The sequence below is a fragment of the Momordica charantia genome, assembly GCF_013281855.1.
Source record: "Momordica charantia cultivar OHB3-1 chromosome 4 unlocalized genomic scaffold, Mcharantia_2.0 BLBB01000004.1, whole genome shotgun sequence".
Lineage (NCBI taxonomy): Eukaryota > Viridiplantae > Streptophyta > Magnoliopsida > Cucurbitales > Cucurbitaceae > Momordica > Momordica charantia.
In genome coordinates this window covers 15,068,022-15,077,929 of record NW_028275162.1, presented here as the reverse complement: position 1 = coordinate 15,077,929, position 9,908 = coordinate 15,068,022, and the positions used below count along the sequence as shown (strand labels likewise).

General features: G+C 28.9%; 1 long non-coding RNA gene across 1 annotated transcript; it reads left to right on the top strand.

The window, feature by feature from the left end:
- The first annotated feature begins 2,548 nt into the window (after positions 1 to 2,548).
- Positions 2,549 to 4,829, top strand: LOC111022977 (uncharacterized). Its single transcript, XR_015790369.1, has 2 exons — positions 2,549 to 2,692; positions 3,241 to 4,829. It is a non-coding gene; the product is annotated as an uncharacterized LOC111022977 (long non-coding RNA).
- Positions 4,830 to 9,908: the final 5,079 nt, after the last annotated feature.

Here is a 9,908-nt window from a genome sequence, read left to right as displayed (position 1 = left end):
TTGTAATAAAATATGAATTGATAGGTGTGAGTGGCACGAAGACCATTAGAAAAAATTTAACACCTCGAGGCTATTGAAAGGTTCCAATATCCGTCATTTGAATTTTTAAATAATTATTTAGTAAAAAAATAATGATAAATAAAAAAAGAAATAAAAAGAAATCATGTCACAAATAAAGGCTCAAACTTTTATTGTGGTTGTTAGGATACAACTTAAATTCTTTTTTAAAATATAAAAGTTTTATTTTTAAAATTTGTTTAAAAAAATGAAAATTTTTTTATTTATTTAAAAAATATTTTATTTAAAATAGTTGTTTAGTAAAAATAATGATATTAAAAAAATAATAAAATAACTTTAATTGGGGAAGCAAAAACTCAAATTTGGGACAAGCAAATTTACCCTAAGAATCCTTCCACTATCAACACCACAAGATGAAATTTAAATTTCCTTTTCAAAATACAAATATTTTATTTTTAAACTTTGTTTAAAAAAAGAAAGAAAGAAAAATAAACGGAAAGGAAAAAGAAAAAAAAAACTTCTATTTTATTTTGGATCGGAAATTCGTTTAAAACTGTTTTATTTTTTAAAAAAATCTTATGTATGTAATAAACTTATTTAAAAGATTTTATTCAAAATTTTCAAAACTTAAATAACAAATCTTTCAAAAATTATTTTTACTTAGTTTTAGATTTTATTAATTTAAAACAAACTTTTCTTTGAATCTTTTATTTATTTTCCTAAAAACTTAACACTTGATTTAAAAAAAAAAAAACTTTCCTTTTTCAAATGTAGGTTTATTTTTATTTATTAAGAAATGTTTAAACTTAAAAAATAATAACAAAATGAAATAAACTTTTCCTTTAAAAAACGTAGGTTTATTTTTATTTATTAAAACATGTTTAAAATCTCATAAATGACTCTTAAACCAAATTTCCAAACATAATTAAAAATGATTTCCCTTCTTTAAAAAAAAAAAACAAAGACAAAGATTTGTTTCTCTTTCTTCCAATGAAAAAAAAACTTTAAACCTCGATATAACAAAATCTAATTAACCACATTACTTTCTAATTTTAAAAAATAAGGGAAAAGATTAGTTTATTTTTCATTCAAAAATGTTTTTCATTTAAAAATAAAGAAAAGAAAAAGCTTTCTCTCCAAACAAAATTCTTTGCCTTGTTTACTTTCTCTCTTTTCATGGTAAAACACAGTTTTAATTATGGAAAATAAACTTTTTCCTTTTTATTCAAAAAACTCACCGGAATCTTAATAACGCCGGGAGACGTGAGTGTGTCGTGCCGGGGGAGTGGGTCAGTCAACAAAAGTCGGCTGCTGGATCTGCCGTGGTCTACTCTACTCGTCGTGCGCCGTTGGGAGGGAACACCAGGATTTGCGGTTGTCGTGGTGTGTACGTCGTCGGAGATGGTGAGACTTAAAATGAGAAGAGGGGAAGAGGTGGGAGATGGAGGAAGAGGAGAAAGATGAAGGTGGGGTAGAGAGAGAATGAGCTTTAAATCTACCACTTCTTTTCGTTTTTTTTTCCTCTGTCCTTTACTCCCCATAACGGTAAAAAAGAAAAGTCAAATAAAACTAAAAAGGGAATGAGAGAGGAAAAGGAAGAGGAATAATAGGAATGTTGACGAAAGAGAAAAAAAATATGTTTTGCTTTGAAAACAAAATCTTTATTTTATTTAAAAAAGAAAAATCTTTTATTTAAAGTTTAAAATAAGATAACAAAATCCAAACCTTTAAAAACAAAAACAAAAATTTAATTTATTTAAAACCTTACATTAAGACTTATGTTACCTTGTTTTAACCAAAACAAATTCTATTAAACCCTTATCTTATTTTTAATCAAATAATAAAATAAATAATATTTTTTTAATAAAAGAGAGCCAGACCAAATACGGTGTTTACAGTCCTGAAAATTATTATAGTTCATACGATTGTAGCAGTTAAGGGTTGTATGACAACGACCCTTACAAATGTGACACAAAACAGGCTCATCTTGAGTGAAAAATTTTGTAGAACCAAAAGAGAAGTAGTTAGACGATCGACCATGATCTAGATTCTGTGAAGAAACATGGCCCCCACAATTCTGATTTGAACAGCCTTTACCATTGATACTGCCAGAAGATTTTTTCCAAGAGAAATTTGGGGAAACATTGTGCTGCTGATGAGACGCTCGAGAAGACATAAGCATAGCAGATGGCTGAGTCAAGGATTCATCACATTTCGCTTGTTTCTCAATAGCCGATTCTTCATAAATTAAAAGAACATGTAATTCTTCAAAGGTGTAAGGACAGTTTGTTCTTTTTGTAAAAAAAAAAAAAAGAGAGAGAAATTTGGGAATTATTGAAGTTTATGGTTTTAAGGGCATTTTGGTCTTTTGGCAAAAAGAAAAAAGAAGAAAATTGGAAATTGGAAATTGTGGTGAAGGGCAGGTGTGTGTAGGTGCGGGTGGTGTGTGTGACATGTGGTTGTGTTTAAAAAAACAGAAAGAAAAGAAAAGAAAAGGAAAGAAAATTATAGAAAATAGAAAAGGAAAGAAAATGAAAGAAAAGGAACGAAACAGAGGGGAAAAAAAAAAGAAAACCCTACGCTCCTCCGGTTGAGTTCGAAAACTAGAGAAAGAGAGGGAGTTGGGAAATCGAGCTCAGAAGCTTGAATCAAGGCGTTGAAAAGGTGAATTTGGGTAAGTTTATAGAGATTTAAGCTTGAGAATCCTTAGGTTCTAGGATTTTTGTTAATGTAAAACTGTGGATTTTGAGATTTATGGATTTTTCTTGAGTAGTAAGAACTGAGAACATTTGTTATTTTTGGTTGACATAAAAGATGGCATAGGATGATCGATTAAGTGAAGAATCTGTGAGTTTCTTACTAGGGTTTCCAATGAAAATTTGTTGGAGAACTTGTTGAGTTGTTGCAAAAAAAAAAAAAAAAAAAAGTGAAAAAGAAATGTTAAGCCTATGAGTTGTAGAAGGGAATTTAATTTGTAAACAAAAATTGGGTAAATTAAAGAGGTGTTGCACGTGACAAGATGAAAGGAAGAGAAATTGATTGGTAACTTGTGAGACCCACATGTGTAAGGTGATATGAAAGAGAAGGAGTGATTGTTTTAAATGAAGAGAGAGAATGAGGAATTTGGATAATTGATTTATTTTGAAAATATGGTGATTAAAGTTTGGAATTAGTTTATGTTGGAATTAAGTGAAATAATTTGGTATTGGCTTAATATTTCAGGTCAAGCGGAATTTGGAACGGCGTACGATCCGATTTAAAGGATTTGTGAGTGGTTACTTTATTAAATGTTTTGTATATTATTATTGATTTGTGAGTGGTTTATTTTAGAAATGTTTTTAGAAATATATTATGATAGAATTTCAAGAAAGTATATATTAGATATGTTTTAATATTTCTGTTGAGAATTAAAGAAAATGTGTTAGAAAGAATTATTTTAGAAATGTTGATTAGAATTGAGAAATGCTTTATGATTTAGAGAAATGTTTGAGAAAAGTTATGAAGTGTTATTTAGAAAGAGATTTCAGAAATGATTTTAGAATTTCACGGAATGTGTTTAGAAAGAAATATTTCAGAAATTATTTGAGAAAGTTAGGAAAGTTCTTAGAAAGAAGAAAGAATAATTTTAGAACAGTTTATGAGAATAGTTTCAAACCACCATGTTATTGTATCCAGGTGATTAGCCGTATGCTATAAGAATGTGTTTCTATAGTATACCCAGAAATAGAAGGTTTTTGGGACCATTTGACTCTACTTGTTTTGAAAATTATTCTGCTATGCATATTGAGATTACTCTATGCTAGTAGACCAAAATTATTATGCTGTGTGTATTAAGATTACTCTACGCAAGTAGACCAGAATAGAATATGGATACATGTGTGGTGTTCAATTTTATCTATCTGTTTTATGTTTGAAAGAACAATGTTTTATATGTTTTTAGAATGTGTTTTTATAGCAGGTTGAGAAGTTGACGTAACTAGGTTGCAGGGGACGTAGGGGAATGCCGGGGCAATTAGGGCCAAATCTGGATTCCGAATCCTGGACTTGGGAGCAGTTGCCTTTTCAATTTGACTAGAGAGAAATTGTTGTTACAAGTTTTATCTTGAGAAAGTTTACCGAGTTTTTAGTTGTTCAAGTTTTAAAACATCTAAATGAGAAAGTTTGTTACTTTAGTTTTATGAAGTTTATTTTAAGAATTGAATTTCAGTTGTTTATGAAAGAAGTTTTACGAGAATATTTTCTTATTAACCTACCACTCACTGAGCTTCCCAGCTCACTGTTTATGTTTTGTTTTTCCTCCCATACCTGAGTATTTGACTTTCTGAGTTGCAGGGAGATAGTAGTTAAGTTTCTACCACCCAGAGTAGTTCAAGAGTTGCATGACATTATGTATGCAAGTGGTTGTTTGTATAAAGTTTTTATCTACACCTTTTGATAGAAAAGATTGTATATAATGAATGTAAGAATGGTTGTTCTGTTGAGATTATTATTTTATTGTGCATCCATTCGGAGTTTGTTGGTCAAAGATCATATCAAAGTTAAAAAGAAAGTTGACCATGGACTTCGTAGCTAGTCGGGGTCTATGGTCGGCATGACTCATTCTAGGACTAGTAGGTGTTTTGGGACGGGTTGTATCAAAAGGTAACAGGTTGAGATCAAGTTCTCATTGAGGTATGGAAGGTGTTAGAATTCTGAAGGAAGTTCGTTTAGAGAGTAAATCAGCGTTCTTTATTTGTTGTATTCGAAACATTTGTTGACTTATCTTTAATTTCTTTGATGCACTTGATGTAATCACCAATCGTTTCGCCTGATTTTTTGGATAGTTTGTAAATCTGATTTCAGATTGAATACATTTGTACGACTGCTGGAGAAATAATGCTTCTCCAAGGTATACCAGACTTCTATTGAAGTATTTCTTCCAACAACATAAGCTAGGACAACGGATGAAAGCATTGCATTTGTCGCAACGACATCGCAACACGGAGCGATCGACGTCATCCCCTAAAGGGTCTCTTTCGAGATAAGGGTTTGGAGTAGTCATCAACCATCTATAAGGTTGATTAGTCGCCTATTTTAAAAAAACGGTCTGCAAAAATAGATTTTTGGTTTGGGAGTCGATTGAGCGGGGAAGGTGTTAGCACCCTACGACAACCGTTTGAAAACGGTACCACATTTTGTCAAAAATTATCCTATTATTTTATTTGGTCAAAAAATAATATTTTTGTGTTTTGATTGAAATGTCTCACATTATATTAATTCACACTTTGTTATAAGATATGAATTAATTAATAGGTATGAGTGGCACGAATGCCATTAGAAAATTTTTATCACCTCAAGAATATTGGAAGGTCTCAATTTGAGGCACGCAAGGACATGAACTTGGGTCATGAACATTAATACTCAAGTCTCTTGCCATTGTGTCAACACCTTATAATACAATTTAAGTTTCTTTTTTAAAATACAAACGATTTATTTTCAAACTTTGTTTAAAAAAAAAACTCTGAACGAAATCTATTATTCAAAAAGGAAAAAACCTTTTATTTATTTGGACTTTGAAATTCGTTTTTAATAAAAATCTCTTATTTTATAATCAAACTTATTTAAAAAAGGGGATTTGTAATGGGTAGCATATAAGTTTTCTATATTTAACAAAATAGCATGTCTTTTTGATATTTTCAGATATAGCATTTTTTTGAAAATCCTGATTTTAAAATTTTCAGTATTCCCAAATTACCATTTTCAGTTATCGCTTCGTTATTATATATCAAACATATATCGCATATATATCAGGAGTATATCTGACAACATTAGTGTATCAGAAGTAAATCAATAGTATATCAAAAGTCAATCAGTTCTATATCAGTTGTATAATAGTAAATCACTATTTTTCCTGCTTTAACCCATTGTCTTGTATTTTTTTGATCAGTTAGAAATTAATAGGTATTGGCATGCATGGAAAATGAGAAAAAAATTTGATACTTACTGAAAATGAGAAAGAAAACTTGAAAGGAACGTGAATGTGAATGTCAATGGTGATTTTCGAAATTACTGTGAATGAGAAATCAATTAGAAATTAGAGGTAAATAGAAACTTGGGGTTTTTCTGTATATCAATAATATATCAGTAATATATCAAGTATACATTGTACATATATCAATAGTACAATTAAGTTTTATTTAAAGTTTTAAAGATCAAAATGGAAGCAGCAACAATGTCATTCTTAAAAGGTTTAAATATCATTCTTGGGTATCAACATCAACATCAAATCAGCAGCAAAGTCCTTCAACCAAAAACTTAAAGGTTTAAACATCAAAACGAACCAGTAGCATAAACCAAAAGTAGACTAACAATATCATTCTTAAAATTCTATAAAAGAAGAAGCATAAGTTCCAGAAACATAAGTTTCAACAGTCTAGAAAAGTGTAAGTTTCATTCTTGTATAATCTTTAGGTAAAAGCTTGAGACATCAAGTTCTTGGTGATTGTCGTGTTTTTGGAGATAATATCTTTGAAGCTTTCCGTTTTTCCAAAGACAACACTTTTGGCGTTTGTTTATGTTGTCTTTTGGGACGAACGACATCAACATTTTCGACGATGTTTTTTTATTTCATTTTTCATGTTTGTACCATTGCTTTTATCTGAAAAAAAAATTATTTCATATATTAGTATATCATAAAACATATATTAGAGGTAATATGTTCGAAATAATTGGTAGATATCATAGTTATATAAGAAGTAAATCAATTTCATATTATATGTATATCAAATATATATCACATATATATCAAGAGTATATATGTTAATCATAGTTATATTAGAAGTAAATCAATAGTATATAAGAAGTCAATCAGTTTTATATCACCTATAGTAGTAGATATCATAGTTATATCAGAAGTAAATCAATTTCATATCATATATATATCAAACATATATCACATATATATGAGAAGTATATCTGTCAATCATAGTTATATCATAAGTAAATCAATAGTATATCAAAAGTCAATCAGTTCTATATCACCTATAGTAGTATATATCATAGTTATATCAGAAGTAAATCAATTTCATATCAAATATATATGAAACATATATCACATATATATCAGGAATATATCTGTCAATCATAGTTATATCATAAGTAAATCAATAGTATATCAGAAGTCAATCAATTCTATGTCACCTATAGTAGTAGATATCATAGTTATATCAGAAGTAAATCAATTTCATACCATATGTATATCAAACATATATCACATATATATCAGGAGTATATCTGTCCATCATTAGTATATCAAAAGTCAATCAGAAGTAATTTATTGTTGGTTCGGGCCTACAGGGTATATTTGTAATTTATAACGTGTGCCTCCGTTTTTTTGCCAAAAAAATGCTATATTTGAAAAACCCAAACCTTGTTGCTATTTTGCTTATTTTCCTAACTTTTTTTGCCATATCTCTTATTCAATTTTTTTAAAACTCATTTGACAAATCTTTTCTTTTAAAAACACCTTTACTTTGTAATTTGAGATTCATTTATTTTAAAACATAAAATAAAATTTATTTTCTTTTGAATCTTTTATTTACTTTCCTAAAAAACTTCATCCTTAAACTTTCCTTTAAAAAAACTTTTTCCTTTAAATTTAGTTTTTTTACTAAATCAAAGAAAATCAAACAAAAATTTTATTCACTTTTAACAGGGATTTATTTAAAAATAAAAAAACAAAACTTTGGATTTTAAAAAAACATTTTAAAACATAAAATAAAATCTTTCTTTTTTTTTTTTGAAAAAAAGTTCACCTTGTTGTCGAGGAAAAAAAGTTTTTATTCAAAAACAAATTTTATTTATCAAAATATTTTCTTTCATTTTCGAAGTTTTATTTAAAACAAACTCAAATCTTTATTTCTTTTTCAAAACTTGTTTAAAAAATTTAACAACAAAATCTTTATTTTAAAAGAAAATTAAAAACGAAGAATGAAACTATGTTCAGGATTATTTTTTTATTTTAAAACAAAATTTAAAAACAAATCAAAATTTTTATTTTTTTTCAAACAATTATTTAAACTTGGTTTACAAGATTTAAAAGATTTTCTTTCATTTTCCATGATTTATTTAAAGCTTATTTTAAAAACGTTCTCTTATTCATTCCTTAATAACTTTAAATACAATTTCTTTTCAAAACATTTACTTAAAAAGAAATGCTTTCCAAAACAGTTTTATCCTTATTTAAAAAAGTTCCTTTCTAAAATGTTTTTGTTTTTCAACTCAATTAAATGTATTGAGGAAGGAGGTCGCCGGAGTGTTGTGGAGGTCAAATGATGCTCGATCTGAGGTCGTGGGTTGGAGATGTGCAGTTCACGCGGACTGGGTGCCGGGGTCTGTGGTCGAGGCTTGCTGCGCTGCTGCCGGAGGTCATTAAGGCCGCCCGGTTCGTCGGACCTGTTACGCCGGGATGGCCACCAAATTATGCGGGTCTCTGGATCTAGTGTTGCTGTACTGTCGAAGTTTGCCGCTCGAGTAGTATCGCCGGAAGCCGCGAGAGGTTGTCGGGGTCATGGTAAGTCCTCCACATGTGGAGCTTTTGACGAGGGAGAAGAGAATCCTTTGAAACATAAATAAAAAATAAATAAAAATAAAATATTTTTATTTAAAAAAACAAAAACAAAAACAAAATAAAAACTAATTGGTTTAAAAACATTTTTCTCTTAATTTTAATAAAAACAAAACAAAATCTAACTTAAAACTTTACCTTATAAAAATAAAACTAACCAAAATAAAATAAGATATAGAATAATAGATAAATAGTAAAATAGTAATAATAATAACAATAATAATATAAAGAATCAAATACTTTTTAAAACTAAGTTATTTTTTAACCAAAGTACTTAATAAAGTAAGAATAATAATAGAAAGGAAAATTAAACCGGATCAAATACCATGTCTACAACATTGATTAACATTATAAGGGTTGATCCTTTGCGATCTGCCAAACAACGGATTCGGAATTAGAGATCAAGAAATGATTAGGTTGAGTCGTAGAACCATCGATAAAACCAAAGAGTTTGTGCCTTGAGAATTGTAGAAAGCAAAAATTTTCACAATACATAATTCGAGGAATCGAAATGGATTGGGATCAGATTACAAATATTGGATATCAAAAATATTGGAGAATGAAGATCTCCAATTGATGTAGCTGAGATATGTGACGAAGTTCCTGAAGCAAAGGAGTTCGCCATTGAAGAGCAATGGAAGGCTTGAGATTGATGATTCGATAATGTGATTAGTGACGTGTGGAAAAAAATACTCTGATAAAATATGACAATTCACAATATATGAATTATTTCCATTAATAATCAATAATGCAATTGATTTACAAAGCTTATATTTATAAGCTGGTCAAATAACTAATCTCCTTAACAAAACAATAACTAATTGTAACAATATTTAGTGAAACTATAATATACCTATCATAACGAGTACAAGATCCGATCTTTTTTAGTAGGAATTTATGTAGGCACAATATTTAATTAAGAACTTCATTAAAGTATCTACTAACTGTTTCATCCAACCATAGGAAATGTTTATGCATCACTCTATTGCCACCATTTATCCTACCTCTATACGTTTACTTGCATTTATCTTACCTACTGTGTTGAGCATATGACAAACCTCTATATGTTTACTTGCATTTAACTTACCTACTGTGTTGAGCATATGACAAAGTATACTAAATGTTCTCCTATTCATGCGTGTATTCTCAAAACATGATAAATCACACTCATGGATCAACCTATAGAGATTGGGTTAACTAACTTGTTAGGTAAGAAATATACTTTCACTTCTTTTACATATCTCCGGGAATACTTCTTGTATACAACAATTTTTTATAATGACAA